The sequence below is a fragment of the Betta splendens genome, chromosome 8, assembly GCF_900634795.4.
Source record: "Betta splendens chromosome 8, fBetSpl5.4, whole genome shotgun sequence".
Lineage (NCBI taxonomy): Eukaryota > Metazoa > Chordata > Actinopteri > Anabantiformes > Osphronemidae > Betta > Betta splendens.
Window position 1 is genome coordinate 2855471 of NC_040888.2, and position 15904 is coordinate 2871374.

Consider the following 15904-nt stretch of genomic DNA (forward strand, 5'->3'; position numbering starts at 1 on the left):
CTCTTTGACAAAGTGTTTCAGATGTTTCACTCCTCACCAGTCAGTCAATGGTTGAAAAGCTCTGGTGAGCTGCGCAGTCTGCTCTCATGATTTCCTCCTGCTCGGTAACGACTAGCAGCACTTTTCAGATGTATCGCATGAAATATTAACGAACGCGGCTGTAATTTATGCAGGTTAAGCGCCTGAGACGTGGAGCGAGCGGCAGGAAGGTGCTCCGTGATGCAGGTGAGTCCCTGCACCTGGACTTGTTCCTTCGAGGTCGCGGGTGCGGAGCGGCTGAACTGCTGCGGTCGGCCTTGAAGTCTTATGGGTGGCTGCTCCTTGTCCCTGTCTACCTCCACCTGCCTCCACCCGTCCCTCTGCACGGCCTCTGTGGAGTCGTCAGCGTCTCCCCTCCTCCTGCCTGTTTATCGGCCGCCATCACAGACTTTGTCTTTCATCATTTTACTCACTCGTCTCTCGTACCTCCACACACTTCTAGTGTTTATCTGTGTGTGTGTGTGTGTGTGTGTGTGTGTGTGTGTGTGTGTGTGTGTGTGTGTGTGTGTGTGTGTGTGTGTGTGTGTGTGTGTCTGAGTCACACCGTTCCCCTTGAAGAGGCTCTTTGATTGTGATCATGCCAGTGTTTCTAGTACACTTGAATTCGTCTGATGCGCCACACTCGCTCCCCTTTCTCACTGCAGTGCTCCTCCTCTTCATTACAGCACTGACACCATCTGCCGTCTACTGCTTGAAATGCAGTACTGCACCTCCTCCGCTCACAGCACTACACGTCTCAGTGGAGCCGCTCGCTGCAGCTGATTTCCACGGCTATCGGTCCCGACTTTCCGCCGTGTGGACAAACAGGCCTGGATCCGAAGCCGCCGAAGCGCTCGGTCGATGCTGCTTTTCAAAGAACGCTTACTGTGCAGAAAAGGTGAAGAACTGGAAATTCAAACACCAAATCGCTCAATTCTCAGTGTACGTAGTTTCCTTCTGGCTTTAAAACAATGTTTGCACGGAGCAGATGTGTGGTTTCTCCTAGGGCACAGATACGAGGCCTAACGAACCCCCGTGATAAGTAGTGGATACACACTGTGGATCCCTGAGCACAGACACACAGACAGGCTCAGCTGCACCGCGGGGCCGTCAGCGCAGCTGGTGGGGGCGCAGCTCAAGTCTTGCTCAAGGACACTTCAGCTGCGCAGATGTTAGCGCTCACCGGATCGACTTGAACCAAAAAGCCAGTGGGTGAAAACATTCCACCCTGCTGCCTGATAAAGAGCAGATCAGCGCCCGCAGCACAGGGGGAACCTCACAGCTGTTCACCCTGGGATTCGGCTCCTTCAAAGGTCTGAGAGTGCAGTTCTCTGCCAAGATCGCGCTTCGTAGACGCGTCTCTCCACTGTGTAATTCATGAGCTCACTGTTGGGTCAGTGCAAATGACAGTGCAGCCATTGGCCGTGTTGGAAAAGACCTTATCAACCGGAGGAGGTCAGGCGATGTCGCTTCTATGGATGGAATCTACGCGTTTCTTCATCTAAACTGTAACAGAACCATCTGAAATCTCCCTCAGCAACTTCAGTAACTACTGTAACAAACCCACGTGCAACAATAACTGTGCACATACAGTAACTGTGCAGTAAGTGCTGTATATGTGACCGACTGCATCCTGCTCGGCGGCTGTGCATCTGGGTGGGAGAACGGAAAGCGCTGTGGAGGATCCAGGAGGAGACAGTTTGGGACTAATTAAATGACACCTCCGTGATGGAGGGTCACAGAGCACAGAACCGGAGCGGGGGATGAGCCTGTCGGGTCCATTTGCTGGGCTTTCACGTGGGTCGTAACCTTTTGTGAGGCTCACTTTGGGATTTTAGCACAAATGGCTAACACCTGGTCGGACGGCGGGTTTAGTGCAACAAGCAGCAAAGACGAGGTCCAGTTGTGCAGGACAGAAGCAGGAACAGGAGTTAAACTTTGAGCCTGAACCTCGGCCTTCGCTCCCAGTTAAACACGCGCTGCGTCTGCGTTGCTTCTGCTTCGGCGAGCAGACATGTTGCACACGCGTCGCGCTCGCTGGTGCAGAAGCTGCCGCTCCGGCGGACGCGTGCGTGCGCGCGTGCGTGTCCGACACTCCACACGCAGCAAACGGCTGAGAAGCAGCCGTAATGGACTCGTCCCGGCGTGGAGAACACGAGGAAACAGCGTCTGCCATAATCTGGTACTGAATTATAAAAGTGACACCGTTCATCGTGTCGCTAATGGAACAATACAGCGGCAGCGAAATGCTTTTATAATGTAAAATGTACGTGACAACTTTCTACGGTCTCGTCACTGAAATATTGGAGTTCAGCTTTCACTGGCCATGTGTTCAGTGTGTGTAGAGTAATACACAGCATGGATGATGAGCCGCTCTGCTAGCACTTTGCTAGCTCCCCTCCACTCAGATAGCTGCTGTATGTGAGCTAAAAGCTAATGAGCAGCTAAGCTACTGTAATATGCTGTCTCTTGGCATCTCCTCCCGTTTGTGTTGTCGACGAACCCTAAATATGTGTCTAATGGAACGTTTGCTGTGTTTTGCTGACAGTCCCTCATTTGTTTTTGCTGGGTCTCCCAGACATCCAGGGAGTGGGCTGTAAATGTGTTTGCTGTTGGCTTGATCAGCTTTCATCACATCTGAATTTCATCTCCGTGCTCGTCCGTCTGTCTCAACGGCGTGTCACTCTGAAGCCTGGGAGACGAATGGGGGAGGACAGGTGTGTGTGTGTGTGTGTGTGTGTGTGTGTGTGTGTGGGCAGCCGCGCTCGCCTCCATTCGTTTTCATCTCGTTACGTCTTTGTTTGGGCCGTTAGACATTGTGCAGGAGTGCACTTTCCCCCTAAAGCAGGGATTTGACTCCAGCGTTTTCCGCTTGTTCCAGAAGGTCAGACGTGATTGGGAGACGGACGGACGGAGGTAAAGTCGTGCTCTCCTTTTGAAAGTCTCAAAGTGCTGGCCTGGCTGTTCTGGGAGCAGGAGGCCGGAGCCGAGGGGACGGGAGCAGCTTCCACATCCCACTTTTAGAAGAACGGGGGCTGGTCAATTACGAGCCCTCCTCCATCCTCCCCTTGTTATTAGTTCCAGTCACAGTTTGACTTACTGTCTGCATCTTTTAGACACTTTTAACCCTGCTGGACCAATAAGCGAGTGTGGGCGATGAGTCAGCCGCAGGTCGTATAGCTGACCACGTCCAAGCTCAGATTGAAGAGTCTCCCCAACACGGCCACACTACAGCAAATAGAACTAATTAGAGCTGGGAATAAACGTCCACATCACATGTACACAAGATGATCAGCCCGGACACACACACACACGTATGAACATGAACACAAGTGATGAACCCCCGAGGAGAAAACTGGTCCTATTTAGACAAAGATGAAGGTAAATGAGAGTGATTTTGCAGGAGCAATAACACACGTAATGGCGAATAGAATATTAAGAAGGTGTCGAGGAAGTCTCAAGGGCGAATGCAAATTCCATCCAAGACACGACTGTAGGTGGCGAGCAGCGTTGCTGCCCTGTCGGGCTCCCGCAGAGAGCCAGTTAGCGTGATGCACGTTAGCATCGCCGCCTGCGCGGTCAGAGCCGATGAATCACCTCCACAGCGTTTCCTGGCTTATCTCATTTTACAGTCTGTTGACTTGTTTTAACAAGTCAATTGAAATATAAAGCAAACTGGAGCTGAAGGTGCACCAGTAATGAGCAGCTAGCGAAACGCGCTAAAGCCGCGCGGAGACGCTGCGCGGCGCGCATTTTACCGCGATTTGGGACTTTTAATGTGTGAGAGAGCGGTGATTTGGTGAAACAGGTGAGGAGATCATGAATCGTCGGCGCGGAGCTGATTTCCCCGGACGCCGCGTGAACAGTCGAGCTGGAAGGCTGCGTCCTAACGTGCCCCGCAGCCCTCTTCACCACAACGCTCCCCTCTCTAATTTCCTAATTTCCAAAATGTTTTCATGGCTTCGTTCCCAGAACAAGAGGCTGAATTTCTCATTTAGATCCTTGTCTCAGAAATGATTAAGACCCCGGCGTCTATCATGGAACACATCTCAGCAGCACTTGGAATAATTCATTTACCTTTAAATCTGATAACCTGGATTCAGCCTATTTATTAATCCCCCCCCCCCCAAAATAAACAGTTGGTTAAACACATACAGTGGATGGGAACGTCTGGTGTGGAACAGTGTCTGGCAGTCCGGTGCGTGCGTGCGTGCGTGCGTGCGTGCGTGCGTGTGTGTGTGCGTGCGTGTGTGTGTGTGGGCTCAGCTCCACGCGATAATGGGACGCGTCTCGTCTTTCTATCAAAGGAAAGATAAGACTCAGAGCAGCTTCTGATTGGAAGATTAAACTTTTATCAGCCGATGCTCAGAAGCGGCGTTGCAGCCTCTTGATGATCAATAAATATTGATGGCGGGACCATTAATCATTTATTAAAGGCTGGAGATGTGACAGACAACACGAATCCCCTTGAGGTAAAAAAGAAACGCCGTCACTTCCCTTTGTTAAACAGGGAAAACAACCAACGGCGGCTGCAGCGACGGGGACGTGAGTCATCGCTGGTAACAACAGGTCCAGGAACCGAGCGGAACCGGGCAGAACCGGCAGCGCTCAGACTCTGTTGGACCCTCAGACTCAGAACCCAGATGCTCGCTCGCCCGCGTGGAGAGTTAAGGCCTGGAATCCACGTTTAGTTTGTCGGTGTTAAAGGTGAGTTACAGGATGAAGTGGTTCGTGAAGGATTCATGAACTGCACAGCCTTGTTTCACGGTGGCGACCGGCGGCGTGGCGCTGGAGGCATTAGTTTACGGCCGCGGTGACAAATTTATCATCCTGCTGCTGTCAGCGGCGTGTCACTGTTGTTACAGCCCAGAGCCCACAGCCGCCGCGGGGATTTGACAGATGCGTGTGTGTGTGTGTGTGTGTGTGTGTGTGTGTGTGTGTGTGTGTGTGTGTGTGTGTGTGTGTGTGTGTGTGTGTGTGTGTGTGTGTGTGTGTGTGTGTGTCTTTAAGGCGCCCTCACCTGAGTGACCTCATGCAGGAGTGATGTTGGGTCGTGTCTGAATGGGCTCCAGTGTGTGTGAAAGAGCAGCTCCAGCTTCAGCGCGTTGACCTCTGACCCCGTGTGGCTCACGTCCACGTCGTGTGTATTGTTCAGAGACCTGTGACCTGGACTTCAATGCTAAGCTGCCTCCGGCGCCTCCACACCAGCATCTGTAAGCAGCAGGACTCCTGAGTCGACTGGTGCAGCTGCGCGTTCGTCTCCCATAGATTTGGTTTGGAAATGAAATCAGTTCACTGTAGCTGTCGACAGCTGAGCTCATCCTATATAATGGTCTGGAAACGGTTCGCTATGAGTTATTTCAGAGCGAGAGCCGAGCGGGTTTTCTCAATAAGCTCTCGGTGACACTCTCCGCTCGGTGGAAATAGGGAATTAATGAAACCACTCACACACAGACGCGAGCGAGTGATTCACACATTACTGATAAATGTGATTGTAGGCACAGGTTCAATTGCTGCCTCCAAAATATGAGATTTCGACAAAGGCCTTCAACACTTGTGGGCGTATTACACTTGACATGTTATTAACACCCAGCCTCTTCCCTCTAACCGTCGCTCTGTCTCTCCTTCAGCTGCAGCTCCGTCTCCATCCCTCTGTGCTTTCACCGGACCTGCCCTTTCTGCCAGACGAGACATTAATCCTCTAATAAACATACATGCAAATCCAGGTCAGCCCTGACTTTATTGAATTTATTTACTTGTGTAAACTATTACAAAAGGCTTTTGCCTCAGGAGGCTGGAGGAGAGACCTGCCATGGATGCCTGCTGCACAGTTAATACATAATGCAAACATACAGTACCTGTACACTTTCACAACACAATGGTTCGTTTATAGAAGAATATGAAGTCTGAACCACAACCACATCCACCCATGTCCCCCTTGGTTGTCATGGCGATTAATGGAGTCACAGTGAGCTCCAAAAGCCGTGATTAGAGGAGATTGCACCTATCACACACACACACACGCACGCACAACAAACAGAAGTAGACAGAGGTGACCTGAGTATGAGTTCGGCCAAATCTCTACTCCAATAAACACTCAGACTGAGGTCATCAGTCGACCGAGCCACACAGGGGTCAGCGTCAACTTAAGCTGGAAGTCTGAAAACTTTGCAGCAGGTCGTCTTTTGTTTACGGGTCTGTATAAACGTTTTACAAATGAACCAAAGCGCTGGTGACGTGTGTGTGTGTGTGTGTGTGTGTGTGTGTGTGTGTGTGTGTGTGTGTGTGTGTGTGTGTGTGTGTGTGTGTGTGTGTGTGCGTGTGTGCGTGTGTGTGTGTGTGTGTGTACTTAGACCTAAATAACCTCTGTGTCAGGTTTTCGTTCCTGGTTTTATTTTGAAAGGACTCTTCTGTTTTTGATCCCAGTTTCCGGTTTTATTTTGTAAGCATTTCCGTTTCTCATCACACCACAGCCGTTCCCGCTTCACTCCCGGTCCTCATTACACTCACCTGTTTGGTATCAGTGATCGGCTCCGTGTATTTAACCACCACCTGTCACATTGGTTCTCTGCCAGATCGTTGTTTTCTGATTTCCGACTCTCACGTTCCTGCAGCACCTTACCGACCCTGTAAGTCATCGTTCTGTTATTGTCCACTACCTGTTTTGTGACTTTGATTTTGGGAATAAACCCTCATTTTTCACCGGCTACGTCGTGTCCTGGCGCTGTGCATTTGAGTCCTCTCCCTGCCGATCCGTGACAGAACGATCTGGCCAGACTTGGACCCAGCCAGCGCCCAGCCTTCACCCCGGTCAGCCGCCGCCGTCTCTTCTTTTTTTTCCCCCTCTCTGTTTGGCTCCGTGTACAAGTCGCTCACCGGAGCAATGGATTTCGTTTTCCTAAGTCTACCGGAGGACATCCGTGGCGATCTCCAGGGCTTAGCCAGGAAATATGCAGAAGCACCCAGCCCCCAGGTTCGGCTCTCCGTGGTAGAACTAGCCATCGAGATACTGGAGGACGAATACTGGTGGCGTGAGTACCCCGGGGTGCAAGCGTATTTCGAGGGGCTCCGACTAACGCGGAGGGACTTGACACGCGCTCTGCGCGTATCGCCTGGCCGCGCCTCTGTCGCCGCTCCGGCGGTTCCCGTTCCTGTCGCCGCTCCGGCGGTTCCCGTTCCTGTCGCCGCGCCGGCGGTTCCCGTTCCTGTCGCCGCGCCTGCGGCTACAACCCAAGCTCCAGACGCCGCCGGTTTGGTTCACCACACGGACCCCACTACAGAGACCCAGCCCCTGCCGCTCCCAGCGCCTCAGGCGACGGTCAGCCGCAGGCGCCCCAGACGACGTCGGCGAGGGCACGGGTCTGAGGTTCAGGGCCCAGAGACCTCGGTCGCAGTGCCCGAGCAGCTCTCCCCTCCCGCGGGGGATCCCCTCGATTCTCCGACTGACTGTGTCCCTCTGATAGCAGGCATCTCAGACAGCGTCGCCCGACGGGTCCACCTCCTCTGCTCTCCTCCAGTTGCGTTTCTCTTCGCCCACCTCATGAACACCGCCGATTCGGCAGCAGACCAGGGCACGAGAGAACAACTGTTCGAGGAAGCAGCCGCTCTCGTCCTGAGGGAACCTGTCCTGCGAGAGGTCCTGCAACTCCCGGGCCTGCAGCCAGCAGCCGCTTCATGTCCCACCTCTCAGTCAGGTCAGTCAAGCCACGCTCAGTCTCCAGCCCTAGTGCAGCCATGTCCTGTTCAGACTCCAGTCGTAGTTCAGTCGCCCCTCGTTCAGGTTCCAGCTCAGCCTTGCCATGCTCAGGTCTCCGCCCAGTCACGTTCTGTTCAGTCTCCAGTCCAGCCGCGCGCTGTTCAGTCTCCAGTCCAGCCGCGCGCTGTTCAGTCTCCAGTCCAGCCGCGCGCTGTTCAGTCTCCAGTCCAGCCGCGCGCTGTTCAGTCTCCAGTCCAGCCGCGCGCTGTTCAGTCTCCAGGCCAGCCGCGCGCTGTTCAGTCTCCAGGCCAGCCGCGCGCTGTTCAGTCTCCAGGCCAGTCTCCAGTCCAGCCGAGCCCAGTCCAGCCGAGCCCAGTCCAGCCGAGCCCAGTCCAGTCGAGCCCAGTCCAGTCGAGCCCAGTCCAGTCGAGCCCAGTCCAGTCGAGCCCAGTCCAGTCTCCAGTCCAGTCGAGCCCAGTTCAGTCGAGCCCAGTTCAGTCGAGCCCAGTTCAGTCGAGCCCAGTTCAGTCGAGCCCTGTTCAGTCGAGCCCTGTTCAGTCGAGCCCTGTTCAGTCGAGCCCTGTTCAGTCGAGCCCTGTTCAGTCGAGCCCTGTTCCGGCCCCAGTTCAGTCGAGCCCTGTTCCGGCCCCAGTTCAGTCGAGCCCTGTTCCGGCCCCAGTTCAGTCGAGTCCTGTTCCGGCCCCAGTTCAGTCGAGTCCTGTTCCGGCCCCAGTTCAGTCGAGTCCTGTTCCGGCCCCAGTTCAGTCGAGTCCTGTTCCGGCCCCAGTACAGTCGAGTCCTGTTCCGGCCCCAGTACAGTCGAGTCCTGTTCCGGCCCCAGTACAGTCGAGTCCTGTTCCGGCCCCAGTACAGTCGAGTCCTGTCCAGGTTCCAGTACAGTCGAGTCCTGTCCAGGTTCCAGTACAGTCCAGTCACGTTCCTGTCCAGGTTCCAGTTCAGTCCAGTCACGTTCCTGTCCCAGTTCAGTTCAGTCACGCGCAGGTCGTGTCCCAACCAGGGGGCACCACCTGTCGTACAGGTGCTATGCACACCCGATCAGGCCCGACGTCTGCTCCGTCGAGCTTGGCAGCGGCAAGTAGCCATGCCAGCTCCAGAGTAGATGCCGTTCCAGTTCCTGTCGGCCATGTCGCGGCCGTTCCTGTCGGCCATGTTGAGGCCGTTCTAGTTCCTGTTCCTGTCCCTGTCGGCCAAGTAGACGCCGTTCCTGTCCCTGCCGGCCATGTTGCGGCCGTTCCTGTCGGCCATGTTGCGGCCGTTCTAGTCCCGGTTCCTGTCCCTGTCGGCCAAGTAGATGCCGTTCCTGTCGGCCATGTTGCGGCCGTTCTAGTTCCTGTCCCTGTCGGCCAAGTAGATGCCGTTCCTGTCGGCCATGTGGCGGCCGTTCCAGCCCCTGTCCCTGTCCCTTTCCGGTTTTATTTTGTAAGCATTTCCGTTTCTCATCACACCACAGCCGTTCCCGCTTCACTCCCGGTCCTCATTACACTCACCTGTTTGGTATCAGTGATCGGCTCCGTGTATTTAACCACCACCTGTCACATCGATTCTCTGCCAGATCGTTGTTTTCTGATTTCCGACTCTCACGTTCCTGCAGCACCTTACCGACCCTGTAAGTCATCGTTCTGTTATTGTCCACTACCTGTTTTGTGACTTTGATTTTGGGAATAAACCCTCATTTTTTCACCGGCTACGTCGTGTCCTGGCGCTGTGCATTTGAGTCCTCTCCCTGCCGATCCGTGACACTCTGAGGGTTAACCTCTGGTGTGTACGTCCTTTATATATGCTACATCACCATAATGAGCCATCAGCTGTCACACACCGCACACCCAGAGCGCAGACTACCTGTCATGATGCACTGCTGCATTCTCTGGGATTTCTGCAGGATGCAATAAGGGCCGCGCGGATATCTGCCAGGATTAAATTTAGAAAGCGTCACGTCAGTTAAGTTTAGTTTGGACACAAATGCAGAGGAAACTAATTGGGGGGAGGGGAGGGGAGGGGAGGGTGGATGGAGCGGCTCGAGTGCTGTTCGACTGCTCCATCCTTCTGAGAGACAAATTGGACGACAGAGGGAACATAAGAGATGACAAAACTGAGGAGGGTGCGTGTGTAATTGGAGGATAAAAATTCTGATAGGAGCGAAAAGGAGAAGAGAAGAAGGGAAAAGAAGAGGGCTCATGCTTTGGCTTCTGTGAAAGACGAGAGAGGCGGAAACTCTAATTAAGGATAAGAGACTCTTTCTGTCTCTCCCCTTTCTTTTGTGTGTCTCAGCAACTTTCGCAGCACTTCTTTTTTCCCCTCATTTACTGCAGTGGTAAGCACATTCTGCCACTTTCTCTGTTCAGCCCTGCAGCATGGGAAAGTGCTGTACAGCCTCCTCTCAGGGCACACACACACACACACACACACACACACACACACATGCACCAATGCATATAACCCACACGCTTCTATTTGGAACCTCTGCATTTTGGGGCATAAACAAACACCCTCATGCTTAATCACACATAAACACACGGCCGCGGCAGCGTGAAGGACCCGGCAGGGGGCGAAGGCTTTAAAGACGATGCTATTTCCACCCTGATCTCCGCTAATATGTTTGTTTCTGGAGAGAGATTAAGGGGGAAAAAAAGGGAAAAGAGCTGGGCGGCTGCAGGAAATGAAGAAGATAAGGGAAGACGAGAGAGGAGAAAATGTGATGAGGTGGAGAAGTTGAGCAAAAGATGAGAAGGGCAGAAGAGGGGACGATAAGAGATGAGATGAGGAGATGCTGTGAGCGTCTGCGCTAGCAGACGATTAGCATGCACCCCCGACGCCTCCTCATTCTCCCGTCGCTACCTCTATCTTGTCAATCAGTTTCCATCCAAGCTTTCAGGGTGAAAGATGCGTTTCCCTGAATGTGAGGACGTCGTCTTTAGGAACTGGCGGCTTTATATCCGCGGCATCGTCTCCTCTGATGTGATGATGGCGTTTGACCCTCTGTCTGTGTTCGGGGACGTCTGCATCGCCACCACATCGACTCACACAGACTCGCTGATGATGTCACCTCCTTCACTGTGTCTTCTGTTTCCTTCCAGGACAGGATGTCGCAGGGTAACAGCAGTGGATGCACGACGCACGGCGAAGTGAATGCTGAGGATTCCAGGACAGGCTCCAGCTCCATCTATGCATTTACAGCACAATAGACCACAGAACAATAGAAGGACAGAAACAACAGGACCAAACGCAGGCAGATGCAAAGAGAGCTTCCCTTTGGCTTCACTGCAGCATCAAACCGCCTCTGAACTTGATCCTGGTATTTGATTCTGATGCAATCCATGCAGCTTATTCAATGGTTATTGTCAGTTGTGTGGGAGCCAAAACCAAACCAAGGGTCTGTTTGATCACAGGTCCCATAAAGAATGAATGAATATCAACGTGAAGGTTTTTTTAGGTTTCAGCAGACGTTCGCTTCATGCTCATGTGGCCTGTGTGTGTTGATAAAAATGCTCTCTCTCTCTCTCTCTCTCTCTCTCTCTCACCCCCAAGGTCGAGCGAACCCATGTATCAGGGTGTCGTAGGGACCGTTGGAGGTTAGGAGCGACCGTGTGCTGTAGCTCACTGCTGCGTGTGCGTCAGTGCTCGCGCGACAAATCCATCGGCGTGGTCCAAGCGGCTCGTTTGTCACCCTCACCTCCCGCTCTCACTGCCCCACGGCCTCGCTTTGATTCTCCTTCCTCCTCTTTGTTCTGCATCCTCTCCTCCCAACGCCGATCCTCCTCTTCCCTGTGAATCACCAGCTCAGTCCTTCCCTTTGTTTGCTTGCATTCACTAAATCACCTTCAAGCCTCCCGTCGCATAAACACCGGTGAATTATTTACCCGTGGCCTCGCCTTAACCTACACCTCATGCATGTGCATGCATTATTGAGTGGCAGCGTCACATGTTGCGGCTGCATTAGTTCGGTCCGGCGCAGGTGCACCCCGGCCCATTTTACAGCCGGACCGCGCTGCGCCTCACATTCCCACGGGTGCAGCGCTAATGCACGAGCGCTCGTGTGTGGACTCCAGTTAATGCACGGTAAGTGCAGGCGCTGAACTCATGAGTGACAAAACAGGAACACGTCGAGGCCGAACGATCTTATTGTTTCACAGCGCGCACACAAACGGAGCCGACGCAGCTGAGAAGTTGTATTTTATGATCCACGTGAACAGATTTGCAGCATGTGTGCGGGACTTGTACGAGACGAACGCAGGAGGATTGTAAAAAGGCTTAAACTGTGTGGTTTCTCCGGGGTGATGATGCTCAGAGACGTCTACCTGTCAACAGCTGACTTGTTTTCGGTGCAATGGGAGCTTTTGTGCAATTCCTGTAACAGGAACCAGCAACCAGCAGTAAAAATCCGACCAGCTCTGGAATTTGCATTGCTTCGGGGGATTCAGGCCGAAGAACTGTAGGTCTATATATGAGAACAGCTGCTGTAGCAATTTAGGGACCAGGACCTCAGTATCTGCCAAGTCCAATAAATACACAGGGATGTTGGTGACATTGCTGCAGGACAAAAATGACAAGACACAGTGACATTAGTGACACACTGTAAAAAAAACAAGAGCACTTAGTGTCTGTGGACGGAGGGAGGCGACTATAAATATCACCTTACACATTTACATTTAACATGCTGTCAGCGCAGAGCGGCAGCTCTGAAACAAGCTGAGAAGCACTGGAACGCTGCAGAACCCAGAACCCAGAACCCAGACGCTCCTGTGCGCGGCCTGAACCAGATGTGCAGAGCCCGCGTTTGGTGACTTTACTGTTGCAGGACACTTTCACAGCTTTTAATTAGCAACAGCTGCAACCGCCTGTTGTAGCGAGGGTCCCTCTCACTTCATTACTTGGATTTACTGTTGCTCGCGCACACGTCCCCGCTTCAGACCAATTACAGCTTCAACACTTAGCATTGTTCTTCTGCGTGTTCTTCTAATTGGTCGTCTTGGGTTCTGCTGCGTCTGTGAGGAGCTGCTGTTTACCTCGGACGCCAACGTTCAGGTTTTAGCCTCTAGCTTTAGCTTAGCTTTTCTTCACGGCCTGCAGACTTTACTAATCAACACATCTAGACATGTTTGATTTCATTTCATTTTTTGCATCGTCTGGTTCACGTCAACCGTAGCAGCTTTGTGCTATTAGTGAGGAAGTCATTAATACTTGTGTGATGTGTACAGATACGTTTATTAATCTCTGGGGCTTCATACAACGCGCTGATCCGTCGTAAATTGTGCCTCCTGTGGCTCAATCTGGGTTCTTGATAAGACAAATCAATGCAGTCAGAATTGCATTACATAAACCATGCTCAAAATGTCATGCAGCGAATCAATAGAGCGCCTCGACAGAGCGGACATTTGTTTGTTTCAACTCTTTTGCAGCGACGGGGCAGTTTTTTGCGCTGCGTCCTCTGTGGCAGGTATCGACTCGCTGATTTGTTTATGCCTGCTGAAGGTCACCACATTCATATTCATCTCTAAATGTTAGCTTAGCCCTCCGATATACGCTGTGAGGCTCTAATGGACCGTCGGCCGCTCCGCCCGACTGATCAACTCCGTTCTCGTTATGGTTAGAAATACAGACACTCAGAGAGGGAAAAAGAATCAGGAACACGTTGGAGGTTCATCTTTATGATCTGTTTCATATTTATTTGTTTTTTTATAGATTTAGACACCATCACGGTGACCTTAACCCTTCACCTTTGCCCATTTGTGTCAGTTTTAGGCTAAATTCCCAAGAAACTTTCAAAAGCTGCACAGACATGCACACGTGACCTGCTCTTTGTGAGAACATGCGTGTGCGGCTCTCGAAACCAAATGCAGACGTCAAAGGAAGCTTTTCCACGTATTGATTTGACTTTGTTCAAGACACAAACATTACCATTGCTCAAAATGAGTCACCATCTTGCTCAACGACACACGTGTAGCACTGAGGAACCAGGAATGGAACCAAGGATTGTGCAGTTTGAGGACGGCGGCGCTACCGGCTGAACCACAGCTGCCAGCTATTGATCCCCCTCACGCTCAACGCTGCGTTTAAGCTACACTTAGGGCAAAAACAGAAAACTCTGACACTGCATTCTGCTGTGGCCTCCGGAGTGGGATGAGAAATATCCCAATTAATCAGTAAAGAGAAAAAAAAGAGAAAAATAAACCCTTGAGTCAGGTCCACTGCATGTCCTCTTTAATCAAATCCCCCCAACTTCCCTTTAATCACAGCACTTTTCTCTAATGCCACATACTAAATAAAGCCTGGAGGGTGCAAAGGGCTGTGGGGGTGAGAAAATCCCCAGGAGACGGTCTGTCATCAGCTGAGCTTGTTACTGGAGTAGAAAATTAACCTCTTCATACACACCTGACACCGATGGAGCGGGAGAAGCGCCGGAGCCGCATCGTGTTATTTGTATGCGCCGCAGCACCGGCTCCAGCTCCAAATCTATCGTTTTGTGCATGCAGCCTTTTTCCCCGCAGTACGTCTCCTAACAGCCCGGCCGCGCTCCTCCCCCTTCCTCCCTTCATCCCGTGAAAAACTGCCAAACGCCGGCTGATGAGCCAATAACCGCTTCCTCGTCGCCCTTCTAAGAACTAACAGCCAGACGCCGCGTTTGAAGACTTAAGATACTCAAGTCTCGCTGCTCTTTGTGCTTTTACACGATGATGAAAGTTCAGGCAACTGGATCGTAGCAACACGCACGCACACACACACACACACACACACACACACACACACACACAATTCATTGTCCTCATTAGGGTTTTTCTGCTACTTTAGTGCTTTGTATTCTGTCCTCTTAATTAAATTTACTTGCGTGTAGATTAAAATCATATTTGGCTTTTCCATAGAAATGCTCTGTAACCTCGGTTCTGAGCGATGAGACGATCTCTCCACTCATGAGGAGGCGCCTGATGAAATCACTCCTCGTAGCTCGAGGCCAGTGGGTCACCTAGGTAACGCTGCACAAACAGTTCCAGTGTGAAACCAGCACCTCCTCTGATGCAGGGGACTCAGAAATCATCTTGTGAGGCGCTGAGGAAAAGAAACGGATCCCGTCCATCCGTTAACTGGACGCTCTCTATACTGAAACAGAAGCTTTTTCTCACTTTTTACTGTTGGCACATGAATCCCTGCTGGTATTTAAGGCGCTGTCTTAGCGTGTAGCTAACCTCTGCCCTGACACCCCCAGTGTTACATACACAGTAAAAATATCCAAACGCCCAAACGAACCCCCCCCTTCCCCATCTGTGCCTGTTTGTGTTCTGCTTTGTGTGAAGTGTGTGATTGTGTCACATCCACGGCTCCAACTCCGTCATCTGGTTGCAGAAGCGTTACATCAGGTCTGTCCTGATGTCTGTCTACGTGCGTGCGGTCCAGTTTTCGTCTCATGGAGCAAATGTTGTGTGACATTAATGAAACGTTTAATGAAGTCCCAGCCGGAGGCCAGATCACGTTCATCCACACACCTCCAGCACAAACACACAAACAGCAACATGATGCGCGTAGATGCTCCTAATAACAATAATTATTCATAACTACTCTACTTAAGCGCCGACGCCGACCGCGAGGTCAGCGTTTCAGGGCTCTTTATTTTATCTAAGTGGACCGGTTGATGCAGCAAAACAGGAAACACTCTTCATTAGCAACAAGATTGTGCTGGAAGAAGAGTCTCATTTCAGATTTGCCTTGTTGGCATTTATGTTAAATGATTTTTCTGCATCACAGAATAGCTCAGAGTGTAAAAGGTAGGACGAGTAAGACGAGCTCGCCCTCGTTTGTTAGTCATGCCTGAGTTTGAGCCTTCAAAGTACAGGGATCCGTCCAGGATGATGGGCATCCTTCCCCTCCCTGCTTCCTCATATACTGTTTAGGTGCCACTCAACCTGCTACCGACTGATCAGCATTATTAATAGGGGAGTATAGCTCCAAGGTGTGAATGTGACAGACTACATGCTCAGCAAAGGCTGCTCCAATGGGAAAAGGTGCAGGTAGATCAGATCTCATTGCCCTGCAATCAGCATCAGCAGCGTGGTGAAGACAATGGGTGGGAGGTGTTGGAGAAGAGAACACATAGTGTGGAGAAGCCAGCGCACGAGCCACAATGAGAGGGAGTCGACTGGACGAGCACAGTGAGAGCAGGCACGATAGCAAAGTGGAGCA